Source organism: Carassius gibelio, chromosome B14, assembly GCF_023724105.1.
Source record: "Carassius gibelio isolate Cgi1373 ecotype wild population from Czech Republic chromosome B14, carGib1.2-hapl.c, whole genome shotgun sequence".
Classification (NCBI taxonomy): domain Eukaryota; kingdom Metazoa; phylum Chordata; class Actinopteri; order Cypriniformes; family Cyprinidae; genus Carassius; species Carassius gibelio.
Window position 1 is genome coordinate 9,442,968 of NC_068409.1, and position 13,768 is coordinate 9,456,735.

A 13,768-nucleotide genomic window follows, 5' to 3' on the forward strand; every position below is an offset into this window, starting at 1 on the left:
ATTCAGTTTCAAAAGTGACAGTTATGTTTTTGATACGAATGTACTTGGTATTAAAACACTAACATGAGGCATAATTGAACATTATGACATTTTACATCTCCTAGCTCATGCATGATGATATGATCCTCCAGCCCAACTGAAACATCAGCAGTCTCTTTCAGCTTTAACTTTTGGTTGCTTATGTAAGGAAACACAAGTCCACAACACTGACATAAATGACAGGTAGTCCATGAGGCCATGGTGGAGCAGGTAGTCCAGGAGTACTCCGCACATGTGCAAAAACATTCTGGATTCATAGCCTCCTTAAAATAGAGACTTGTGAATGTAAAACAGCACTACTGAATAAGGCTTAACCTTGTACCATTGATGCATGAAAATGTTTAAAAAAATGTTTTAGACTATATAAAGGAATGACCATAATTTATATTTTTTTCGGACTGTAAGATTATTAATGTGTATGTTACTATATATAAAAAAAAAAAAAAAAAAAAAAAATATATATATATATATTATGTAGGCTGACACTCTTAAATATATGTTAATTGAGCAGGAGCTGGTGATGAAAATCTCAATATCCAAACTGAGCAAAAGGGTTTCTGCAGCAGAACCATTCAAGCAACTAAACTGAAGTTTAAAATAAAAAATAAACTTCAAGTGCAAATGGAAATGGACGCAGGATATTGCATAATAGAAGCCTGTACACAGTATATGTTATACAATAAACAATAAATTATAATATATTAACAAATGTAATATTGGTGACACTCTAAAGGGACCCACTTTATATTAAGTGGCCTTAACTACTATGTACTTACATTTCAATTAATAATTTAGTACAATGTACTTATTGTGTACATGTTTTTACATTGTACTTACATAAAAATAAACTAAATGTAATTACATCTGTATTTAATTTATGTAATTACATTTATAATTACACTGTTGACCCATACTTTAAACCTTAACCCACCCTTAAACTTACCCATACCTCCAACCCTCTCCCTGACCTTACCCCTATCCCACCTCAATAGCAGCAAAAGTGTTTTACAATACAATATGAACAAATTAAGTACATTGTACTTATTTTTTTATGTAAGTACATAATAGTTGAGGCCACCTAATATAAAGTGGGACCCTCTAAAGTTAAGACTGAATCATTTATTTTGCTGGTGCTTTAGTATATTAGTCAATACATAAAAATGCATTTTCTTCTTTAAAGCACTTCTAAGTATTGTTTAAAATGTACATTTAATTAGCTTTGATGTCATTACAAAATTCATTGTTTTAAGTGCAATAAAGTGTTGAGTAACAGTCATAAAATTATATTCTGTTAAGTATACTTAAGTGGTCTTTAATTTTAATATGTTTATTACACTTTATACAGTACTTTATCATATATGTCTCCAGCAAACATCTGAATTACAAATGTGTGCATATATCATCACAAATATTAACCATTGTTAATGTATATACAGTACAGACCAAGAGTTTGGACACACCTTCTCATTCAAAGAGTTTTCTTTATTTTCATGACTATGAAAATTGTAGATTCACACTGAAGGCATCAAAACTATGAATTAACACATGTGGAATTATATATGGAATTATATACATAACAAAAAAGTGTGAAACAACTGAAAATATGTCATATTGTAGGTTCTTCAAAGTAGCCACCTTTTGCTTTGATTACTGCTTTGCACACTCTTGGCATTCTCTTGATGAGCTTCAAGAGGTAGTCTCCTGAAATGGTCTTCCAACAGTCTTGAAGGAGTTCCCCGAGAGATGATTAGCACTTGTTGGCCCTTTTGCCTTCTGTCTGTGGTCCAGCTCACCCCTAAACCATCTCGACTGGGTTCAGGTCCGGTGACTGTGGAGGCCAGGTCATCTGGCGCAGCACCCCATCACTCTCCTTCTTGCTCAAATAGCCCTTGATGCCTTCAGTGTGACTCTACAATTATCATAGTCATGAGAATAAAGAAAACTCTTTGAATGAGAAGGTGTGTCCAAACTTTTGGTCTGTACTGTGTATATATATATATATATATATCATTGCTCTTTTTTTTGTTTGTTTTGGATTGCTTCCACTGTCCTCATTTGTTAGTCGCTTTTGATAAAAGCATCTGCTAAATGAATAAATGTATACATATGTCCATGTAAGGCCAAATATCAGATTTCCGTATGGGCTAGCTCAAAATATGTTACAATTAAATAAAAAGTAATTTGTTTCATTTTTTTGGCATCCAGAAAATGATGATGAAATAATTAAATTTTAAAAGTTTTCTTTAAAAGCTCATTAATATATTTAGTTATATTCAGGATGATAGCAAGGAAGAGACTTGATGTGAAAGCGTGGAGGAGGAAGAGGAGCAGTGACTCATTTCCATTTGAGTCGAACTGTGTGTGTGTGTGTGTGTGTGTGTGTGTGTGTGTGTGCATGTGTGTGTGTGCATGTGTGTGTGCATGTGTGTGCGTATGTGCGTGTGTGTGTGTGGGCGCGCATGTGTGTGTGCATGTGTGTGCGCATGTGAGTGTGTGTGTGTGTGCGCATGTGAGTGTGTGTGTGTGTGCGCATGTGCTAAAAGCAAGTTCATATATGTGTGTTCTTCAGAGACAGCAGTGTGTGTGTTTGTGCGTGTGTGCTAAAAGCAAGTTCATATATGTGTGTTCTTCAGAGACAGCAGTGTGTGTGTTTGTGCGTGTGTGCTAAAAACAAGTTCATATATGTGTGTTCTTCAGAGACAGCAGTGTGTGTGTGTGTGTGTTTGTGCGCGTGTGCGCATGTGCTAAAAACAAGTTCATATATGTGTGTTCTTCAGAGACAGCAGCCATTTTGAAAGTATTCATAGAACAACAAGATATGCTTTTATTAAAGGAGATGGCAACCTCAGCGTCTAGATATCATGTCTCATTAAAGATGAGCTAACAGACAGTCAGTGTTTTATATGAAAAGCTGTTTCCACGCAAAAACAGTTTATTCAGCATGCAAAACGTTTTCTTACATTTAGTTCCATTCAAACAGGATCCTGTGTGTTTTGGATTGATGCCCTGAGTGAGGGGCTTTAGAGCAAATACTCCAAGAAACAACACGAATTCACTGTGTCATGTGAATTGTGTGCTTCTGAATGTGCATGTGCATGCATGAGTGCACACAACTAGCTTTATTCTCATACTGTAAATTCTTAATGCAGAAGGAAAGAAAAAAAAAACACACACACAGAAGATATTGGAGAGAAAGTGAGAGTGACGATGTGACAATTTTTTTTTCTAATGTTTATTATCCTTACTGATAAAGTAACCAGTTAACATTCCTGCAATAATGTAATCACCAAAGCAATTTTACTCTGATTTGGCACTTACCTAGTGTTAATCTTAGATGCTGTGTACAAATGAAGAACATAAAAATGGCAGGCAATGCTGTTTACGTGGTCATCTGGGTATGTCTATTTTGTGAGTGGCAAAGACATTTGGACAGTGACTCACTCATGCATGTCAAATTCAAGCCTTGTGTGTGTGGGTGTGTATCAGTGATGTAAGCAGCAGGGACATCATGGATGTCTCATCATTGTGCATCTCATGCGTTTGTGTTCATGTAAGAGAATGTAATGTGAAAACATTATGTATAAAACTGGGCATATCCACACTTTCATGCCCTTTGGGATTTATAACATAAACTTTGCACAGGGTCTGGTGTGTGTATTTTTATATACTTGTGTGGTTGTTTGAAATCTGCCCAAATTTGTGTGAAGGCTTTCAAGTTGAAATCCTTGCAAAGGTTTATACACAATTGTTGTGGTTTGTTGATAGAGTTGTTGTTTTGAGGATTTCACAGAAGCTTTTAATGTCGCTGTGAATTAAAGAGCATGTTTGAGTCCGAAACTGCATTCTTGCATCCCTCACACATGAACACACACACATACAGACATTTGCCTGGAAGATGTAGGCCAGCACGATGTGAATAATTTAGTCTGTTCACTGACTGCAGCTTAAATATGGCTGAATTCTCTCGCTCTCTTTCTTTTTTTAAATAAGAGGTTTTGTGTGGATAACCTTGCAAGCTGCATCTCTTTATTTATTTATTAGAATTTATTTAATTGTTCTTTTTGTTTTGTTTTAATAGTTTTTTTTTTACTTTCAAGAATTAAGAAGTTGTATTAATATATACATCTCAGCTTGATTATAATGCATTTATGATACAGCTATTCTTTTAATGTGTCTGTTGACTGATTGTACTTTTGTATTTAATACAATTTAAATGTTGTTTTAGTAAATGACTAAAAAGAAAATGTATTAGTTTGAATGTGCTTTTTATATTGCTTTTAAATGTCTTTTTTGTACATCCTGACAGAATTTGCCGACTTTGTTTTGTGCACTGATTTTAACGGAAAATCTATGGAATTCTACTGCATGAATTTAAATGTAGTGAAATGGCTTAAACAGCTGACAGTACGACACTCTTACTGGTCGCTGAAACTATCATCAGAATTATTCAGAATATTTTATTAATGAACTATTGGGATGGAAAATGTGAAATCTAGTATGTTAATTCTGCTTAAAGCTGCAGTCTGTAACCTATTTTTTTGTGTTTAAATTTACAAAATTAATATAATGAGCAAGTACATAATGAATCCATTTTCCAAACTATGTTTTTGGCTTATCCTGAATCACTATAGTACATTTATAATACATTTTTATATTCAGACTATTTCAGGCTGGTATTGGTGGAACAGCTGTGGAGTAGCCCAGTACCTGTATGAGTCGTGATAGACATAAACAAAGAGAAGTAGTTCTAGATGCAATGTTCTTAATTTCACAAGACACACACAGTTCTGTTCTGTGCAAGGAATTAACATGGTTTTTCTGTGTCTGATGCTCTCTGGACGTGTGTGTGCTCATTAGACTTGAGAGTGATTCCCGCCACATCCTTCTGCAGCTGCTCCCTCTGAAAGAGAGCATTGTGTGTGTGTCAGCTATGAACGACATTCAGATCAGCTCGGGTTCTGAATTAGTGTCAGATTTGCATTTATCCATTATATTTTCTTCATTTTGTAAAACTTTTTTTCATTTTGTTTTATCACTCTGCTTCTCATTGTTCCCATTGTTAAATTCATTGTGTAGATCTAAACTTTCCACTTGTGTGCGTGTGTGAGTGTATAAGACACACATCTGTAACTGCATATAATTTGAATTATGTAAACACCAAATATTTGGTCCAAAGGCTCAATAGCACTGGCCATGTCTGCAGACCATCTGGGATCTTTAAATGATTTATAAAATAAATGATTGTCTGGACATTTCCAGTTATTAGAAATGTACATTCACTGATAGTCTATTAATACTGGGTCTATTGAGGCTGAAAATGTCTGGTCTAAAATATCTTATACTTACTGTAGTTTTTGTTCTTTCTGTTGAACATAAAGAAACTGCAGTAAACACTGCAGCAATGTTATTTTAAGCCTTATCAAGAAGACAGAAAAGCATTTAATTCATTCTGTCAGTTAATAATGAACACTGATGTGACAAATTGTGTTTAGCGTGCTTGAACTGTCATTAGGGAATATGCAAGTTAGCTGTGACCTTGTGCTCTTCAGAATCCCTCTGCCACACAATAAGTGTCGATATTTTCAGAATCGCTTTGGAGAGATTCTTTATGGCTGAGTCTGAATCATGCATTGTGTAGCTCAGGTGTTTTGAGGTTAATCTGGTCCAACACGATTGCCGTGGTCCCAGTGGTGTTGATGTGTGCTGTTGTATTAGGCCTGTCAGAATAACCAGGGAGACAGTAATCCAACTACTAGCTTTCTAATGGGATTACAGGGGAAAGGCATCATCTTTACAGTGGTCTGAAGGGGGAAAGAACTTTACCCAGCACGCAAAAGACCTGTCATCCACACGTGCAATGTACATACATTTACAAAGTCCATTAGGAGCCACTAAAAACTGTTACAATTACAATACACTCACTCTTTCTCCACCTCTTAATCCTTGTTTAATTTTCCTTTATCTTTCATTAATTCACTCCCTCACAATCCCCATTCTTTTATGCTGCTCTTCTTTTTTTTTTGTCCTTATGACTGGTCCACTCACTCAGTCTATCTTCTCTTTTTGCTGTTTTTGCTCCATTTTCATTACTTCCTTTCGTCATGCTGTTAATCATGTCTCTCTCTCTGGCCTTGGATGTTTTATTTTTACATGCACAGTTTAACTCTGAGAGGCACAGGCATTAATATTGATGTTGCATTTACTCTTTGCCCTAAAAGTTTTTTTTTTTTCTTTTCTTTTTTTTTTTTTTTTGGTTACTGTCATGGTTTATTGTTATAATGAATATTTGTTTTGGGGCTGAAAACTGCACCAGTGGCTTTTCAAGTATGCAGACTTTTCACATCTGCTGTAATTGTTTACGAAAACATTTACTTTCCAGGAAGACTTTCCAGGGTGCTAGGAGGCTGAAATGTGTATATGTTTATATAAAGGTTTGGCATATTTAGAGCCTCTTAGTGTAGTTGCTTTGACCTTTTATTAATGCTTTCCCAATAGTCTAGAAGTTTAAAACATCTATATGCCCATCTCAGATACATAAAAAAAAAAAAAAAAACTTTATATAGAATCAGAATCAATAACAATAATTGTATTTCTAAAAAAACAAACAAATAAATTGAATATGGTACAATACAGTAATACGGTGCATTATTTACAGATGTAAAATAACAAGGGTAAGTACACTAACAATGATAAGTAAATGGTTGCCACATTGTTCGACTTAGGTGTCCTGGAAGATTAAATCTAAATATCTCATATCATACATTTCATTTAAACTGGTATAACGTGCATTTTTAACCCATATGTGACCCTGGACCACAAAACTAGTCTTGTCGCTGGGGTATATTTGTAGCAATAGCCAAAAAAAAACACAAATGTTAGAATATTAGGTAAAAATCATGTTCCATGAAGACATCTTTTACATTTCCTAACAAAAACGTATAAAAACTTTAATTTTTGAGTAGTAATATTCATTGCTAAGAACTACATTTGGACAACTTTAAAGGCGATTTCCTCAATATTTAGATTTTTTTTCACCCTCAGATTCCAGATTTTCAAATAGTTGTATCTCAGCCAAATATTGTCATATCCTAACAAACCATGCATCAATGGAAAGTTTTTTTTTTTTTTCTTAATTTTGAAAAATTGACAATTATGACTGGTTTTGTGGTCCAGGGTCACATATTTAATCTAAATACGATAAACAATTGTTGTCTTTTTGTACCTGTAGGTCTCCTTCAGGGAAACTCCAAGTGTCCATCTGTGTGTCTCAGCACAGCTGGGCCTCTGACCGGATCTCATATCTGTTTGAGTTTGAAATGTGTACACTGCAAGATAATGCTTTAACAAAAGTAAAGTACTAACCTCTACTTTTTTCTCTTCTTCTCTTTGTTTTTTTTATTGTGCTCTCCATGCATATGCTGTGTCCCCAGAGAACACTCAAGGTAAGACCATGACATTTTATTTTATTTAATTTTTTATTTTTTTGAAGGAAGATAGTTAAAGTGGTTTTTAAAGAATTAGGCTGTGAAGCTCTTGATAATGCATGAGACCAAGTGAAATTATTAAGTTTTGATGAGGAGAGTGAAATATGATGTTTAGCTTGTGTTTGTATGAGAGAAGGTTGAATATAGAACAGAACTTTTGGAACACTGGGTTCTGTTTCAGTCTATTTCTTGCTGATGGCATTCTGCAGCACACACCTGCAGCTCTAATACATCTATCTATTCTTTCTCGTTAACCTTTTCATATAAATCTGCCCACCACTGTTTAAATAAAATCCTCAGTCACACACTCAAAAACATAAACCACTGTGGGTATACATACATTTTATATATTTTCATTTTGTTGTAATAATTAGGTCATGGGTGGATTATATTTTCTGTGTGAGTTTTGCAGGTTAATGGATTATGGAAGAAAAGGGGTCAAATAGGTTCGTCATAACAGCTGGTCACTAGATTACAACAATGTTTGTGGGTTTACTTAAATGAATATATGCTATAGTTTGGTGACAAAATTGGGGGGGGCTCTACGAAAGAAAGCATACAATAATCTGTGGCATTGTATGCCATCACCTTTCTATATACACACATGAGTGTCACTACAAATTAATTATGTGAAATCATTCCTAAATCTGAAACTAATTTTATTAGAACTTGTATGAATGCAACATGCAAAAGGCGACTAAATAACTCTATTGTACAAATAATGTATGATATGATAAACATTTCAGCCTAGAATTGTGATATGTGTATGCATGTATGTGATATCAGATTGCTCTCCCTTTACTGCGTGGATTCTCTTCTGTGCTAACATTGCCAGCTGCATTTTCATTTCCTCTGACATGTAGTGTGAGAGGTGTGTGTGTGTGTGTGTTAAGTGTGTGTGAGAGAGCCTTGGTTTCTTTGTTTCACATCTGACTCACAAATGAAAATCTCCATCTGGTGGCGGATTAGTGTAATGTTGTGTGGTGTGTGTTTTGGGTGTATTTAAGTGTGTGTGTGTGTGTGTGTGTGTGTGTGTGTGTGTGTTTTAGAGAGAAAGAGAGAGAGAGTGTGTGTTTGCACTAGCATTTGTATACAGAAGGTTGCCACCAGTTTACACTTTAGCAGTGTTTGTCAATTATTGATTCATTCTTTCTGTCCCAATATGTGTTAGTGTGTCAGAATTGATTTGGTTTAATAGGTGATGACCTATTTACAGCAGCTAGTGTGTATGTGTGTGTGTTTGTGATTTATGTGTCATCTGTCCTTGTGAAACACCCTCTCCTCATTGCTGGTTTCTCTGAGGGTGTGGCCCCTACATCTGTGAACAAAACCAGGCAGAAATGTAAATCAATACTCTGACCTCATTGGTCGATTAATCTCTTGAGAATCTGATAGACATAAATCTGCTTCAATCACCACTCTCACCAGCAGAGCTGTGCACAGTAACACCTCATCCAATCAAATAGACAGGAGCATCAAACAGAGTGTGCTTAACCAATCAGGTAATGAAATGGTTATTGCAGTGCGTCAGGAGCCAATCAGATCTTTTGGTCAATGTGAGCCCAGAGCATCTTTCAGCAGAAGCTGTTTCATCACATGCTGCTTTAGCCTTATTACCTCAAAAGCCTATTTATGAGATTAAAATGGATTTTATTTTTCATGCACAAACAAAAACATTTTCTCTTTCTATTTCTTTGTTTTTATACCGAATTCGCAAACAATGAAGCATGCTGTTGCTGTTCATTCTTTTAGACTATGTGTAAATGCATATATTACATAACTTTTTTATTGTAACATTATGTATATATTATGATGTGACAATAAAAATGATTTAATATGCCTAGTCTTTATGCGTATAAGCATTAAATCATTCAAGGTTTGAATGATTAATGCAGTTGTTGAGCACTGCGTTCTGAGAGATAAAATGGTTTTCTAAAAAGTAAGGGTCTTATTTTATTGTCTAAGCCTTTTTCTCTCAGAATCCATTGGGATTTTGGCGTGAAAGTGAATTAGATATTAATGAATTCTGATCCAAATTAGAGTTGACTGTGGTGTGCCACACATTTCTGTGGTCATCACTGTACTGTATGTGCCTGGCCTGGTAACTGTCTCTGTGACTGGAAGACTCATCCTGCCCTGTCCCATTTCCATCAGAGCAACTGTGTAAAGAAATCTGAGAACAGATTTAGAAATGAATGATTAAACTTTAGTTGGATTAAAATTTTCTCAGAGTTTCATCTTTCTTAAGATGTCATTCACACATTGTGTGCGTGTTTGATGGCATCTGCTCAGTTTATATTAACACATGGTGGAATTAATTTGCTTTTGATTAAAAATTTATCAAAACCAGAATTTAATCTGAATCTAAATTAGAATGTGAAAGGAGAACAGAAAAAAAGAGAGAGATAAAATGGATTGTAAATGTGTGTGGCCTGTGGGAGGAATGGTTTTTCAGAAAACGTATATAAAACATAAAATATACCTTATAACAGATCTAAGTGTTAGTCACAATTTCATCCAGTTTGTCTGCTTATTAATATTACGAACAACTGAACTATTTCCTTATCCTCACAAACATGTCTATGATATTGAGAAGGCAGCTGCATTTGTCTCTTTCTAAGACCCCGTAGTCTAGTCATATTTAGTGTGTCAGTACTAGATTTTTTACTGAAAGGTTAGATCCTCTTAAAATCATGCTCTTAATCAGGAGAAAATCATATTTTTGCAGCAGCTCCTCAACTAAGTACATACTGTCATTGCCCTGTGGGAGTATGCATGCTCCCTTCTGTAGAAACAGCTCCACAACTACTAGTAAATACACATTTTTATACAAGATTTAAAATTATATATATACAGATACAACATATACCCATCTTCTGTACTCTGACACATTCAACAAGACACATTTGCTACATTTTGGTAAAAGATTATAAAGAGAAACATTTTGGAATTTAGGACTAATGTGCACCAATGAATAATTCACATGAGCACCTGGGTTAAATCACATAAAAATTCACATAAACTGGGTTAAATTGTGATTCCATGCTGGGCACGTTATCAAATTGCTAGTATATTTTACAAATAATTACACAAGAAACAGTAAGTAAACATGGCATTTTGAAGTAGAAAGTCTGAAATTTTATTTTCTAGTAAAATATACTCCAATAATAGTTTTTTTTTTTTTTTTTTTTTTGGGTGGTAGGGAGTTATTTTTATCTACTCTATTTATATTGCAAATGTCAGGTGTACCAGTACTGTAATCTGTTGAATGTTTAATGCGCAGAAGGGTGTGTTAGCAGCATTTTGGGCTCGTTGCAGAAGCGTGTTTGTGGGGGAGGTGACAGAAGTCAGCAGGACATTGTCTCTCTACTGATGTAGCAACACATCACTGCTTGAGATGACCTGCTCTCCAGAACGTAGTGTGTGTGTGTGTGTGTGTGTGTGTGTGTGTGTGTGTGTGTGTGTGTGTGTCTGTGTGTGTGTGAGTGAGTGTTCCAGAGAGAGAAATGCAAAGAGACTCATTATAACTTCCTCATCTGTCTGTCATATTAATGATGTTAATATTCATAAGATAGTAATGAAACACTGTGATTTATAGCTCCTTTGATCAGTTGTCCCTAGTATCACCCGTCTGCCTCACTCTCACTTAAAGCAGAATGGGGTCTCTTAAAAAAAACCCTCATGCTGTAATGCAGTTTCCGTGGCAACAGGGGTACTCTGCAGAGCGTGTTCTGCTGCTTGGCAATATCACCCTTCCCCCTTTCTCCTGTCTCTCTTTCCCAGGCATATACATACATATACTGTGCCTACAGAGCTATACCTACCTTTTCTTACCTCCTACAAAGTCCTGATTGTCTGATAGAAATGCTGGTTTACACACCATCCTCTCTTTCTGTCTCTTTATAATATAACTTTACCACATTTAGATATTGAAGACCCTTACACACACACACACACACACACACACACACACACAGCAGCCCCACCCTTGATGATATCACACACACTATCTAACCGCCCCCTCTGGTGTTCACTGTGCTTCCATGCATCCTTAGGCGTTTTTTTTTTTTTTCTTAATGCATGCACAAACAGACACAGAAAGGTCAGATTCAGCCTCTGGTTAATGAGCATGCCATAGTATGACCAAATTCTATATTATCCGTTAAGTATGCTTAATTTCACTAATGTTTCTACACTTGCAGGTTCAAGTGTCACAGTTTTAATACTCCATTATTGAACAGGCACATTTTAGCTCAGTACACCTACAGTTTATGGTGTGTTTCCTGAACCATGTTTGAGTAATATAAATATTTACTATAAGTAAGCGTTCCTCTTTTTTTTTTTTTTTCTCCTGGTTTCATAATCATCAAGATTTTTTTATTCCAGTCCTCATTCACAGTGTCATAACAAGTATGTGATTTTATATATTAACTGAAAATGTTATAGGATGAAGCTTTCCTTATTTTATTATTATTATTGTTGTTATTATTATGTTTTTAATAAGTGTCTTCCTCTATATTTAATCTGAGCAAAATAAATAAATAAATAAACAAACAAACAAACAATAAAACTGGATTATGTTTATTATAAGTTATGTTAATCACCTTATTTTAAAATGTGCAACTTTCACTACAAACAAGCGTATTCTTATCAGGGGACCTATTTATTTTTAATATTTGATAAAATAAAGAAAAGTGAATTTAGTTCTGAGAAAAGATTCTGCAGCATTTGAGGGCTGGTGCCATTGTTTATTTGCTATATTACCTGTATTGTCTAAGAAGACTTGTTATTTCTGTGACCAAGTGTGATGCTCTTATATTTTTGTTACCAGTGCAGGAGATTATGATTATTAATATTTGAAATCATTTTGAGGGAATAAAAATAGGGCATGGGAGACTGCCAGCAGAAGCTAATCCCTGGATTACACAGAATTTGAACGTAAATTCTAATTATATGTATCTCTCTCTATCCTCTGTCTCACTCACACATCTTCAGGAATCATGCGGTGAAATATTTAGCAAAAATGCCCCACTTTTACATGTTTTTTTTCACATGCATACTCGTTTATAAATTCGTTTATTCATATAGAAAATCATAGAAATTAGAATATTATTTGTTTGTAAACTATAGTGACGTTTCAATTGGTATTCTAAAATTGTACGTGTAGGTATGTGTTTGCATGGTGGTGGTAAAAAAATAAATAAATAAATAAAAAAAAAATGAAAAGATTACATATTGTAAGTGAAAAAAGTCATTTGAGAGAGAGTGTGCATAGGCTTCTTGCTAGGCACAAGCTTTGGTTTGATTCTTAGTTTAACCTTAATGCACACTCATTGTGTATGTTTAATTCTTTAAAAAGAAACCTTGTGCAGTATACAGGCACTTGCTTTTATTTTTTGTAAATAAATACCATGACATCATATTTTTTCTTTAATATTATGACATTACTATCCAAATAATGTTTAATTGCAACACAATAAAAACTGCATTATTCAGATGTTTGTAAATGCTTTTTTTTCTTGTTTGTTTGTTTGTTTTTGTTTTACACAAAGTCTATCCAGTTTGATGGACTCTATCCTTCAATTTAAATTACATCAAAGAGGGCAATCAATAACCATTTATATGAGTTTGAGTAACTTAGAGATTTAGTGCTTATTTTCCTTTCTAAAATATTTTATCCTATCCTAATTTAATGTGTGGTGATACCTATTCATAAGGGCAGAGTTTCTTCTCTACAGGTAAGCTTATTAATTACTAAGTTAATATGTATGTATTACATTTTATTATTATTGTGAACATTATTATTTATTATATTAATATTATGTATTTATTTATGATAAAATGTCATATTTATTCTTAGCATCTTACATCAACAAGAGAGTAAGAGCCAACCTTTGTAGTACTAATTATACCTCCATGTAGAGAAAAAAAAAATATTATGTTTATTATTATTATTTTATCCTTATACTAGAAGAAATAACGTGTTGTTTACTACACAGTAGTAGTGTCATCAGAACTGATTCCTCCACAATGCATTCTCTTTAAAAATTATATTTTCTCTTCTTGTATTCAATTGTATTGAAATATTAGCAAACATTAGTTATCATGTTGTATTTATTTATTGTTGGAGTTTATTTATTTAATTAAAGTATTCTTGCCCTTATAGACAATGTTGCAGAAAACCACAAGTTTATAAATGCAAGAGAAGTGCTTATCTTGAAAATTTCCACATTTGAATTGATATG

The 13,768-nt window shown here is 34.2% G+C and overlaps 1 protein-coding gene across 3 annotated transcripts in view; it reads left to right on the forward strand.

Annotated features, from left to right (window-relative positions):
* LOC127971204 (protocadherin alpha-C2-like) overlaps window positions 1–13,768 on the forward strand; it is a 150,820-nt gene that overhangs the window by 44,706 nt on the left and 92,346 nt on the right. The window lies entirely within an intron of this gene.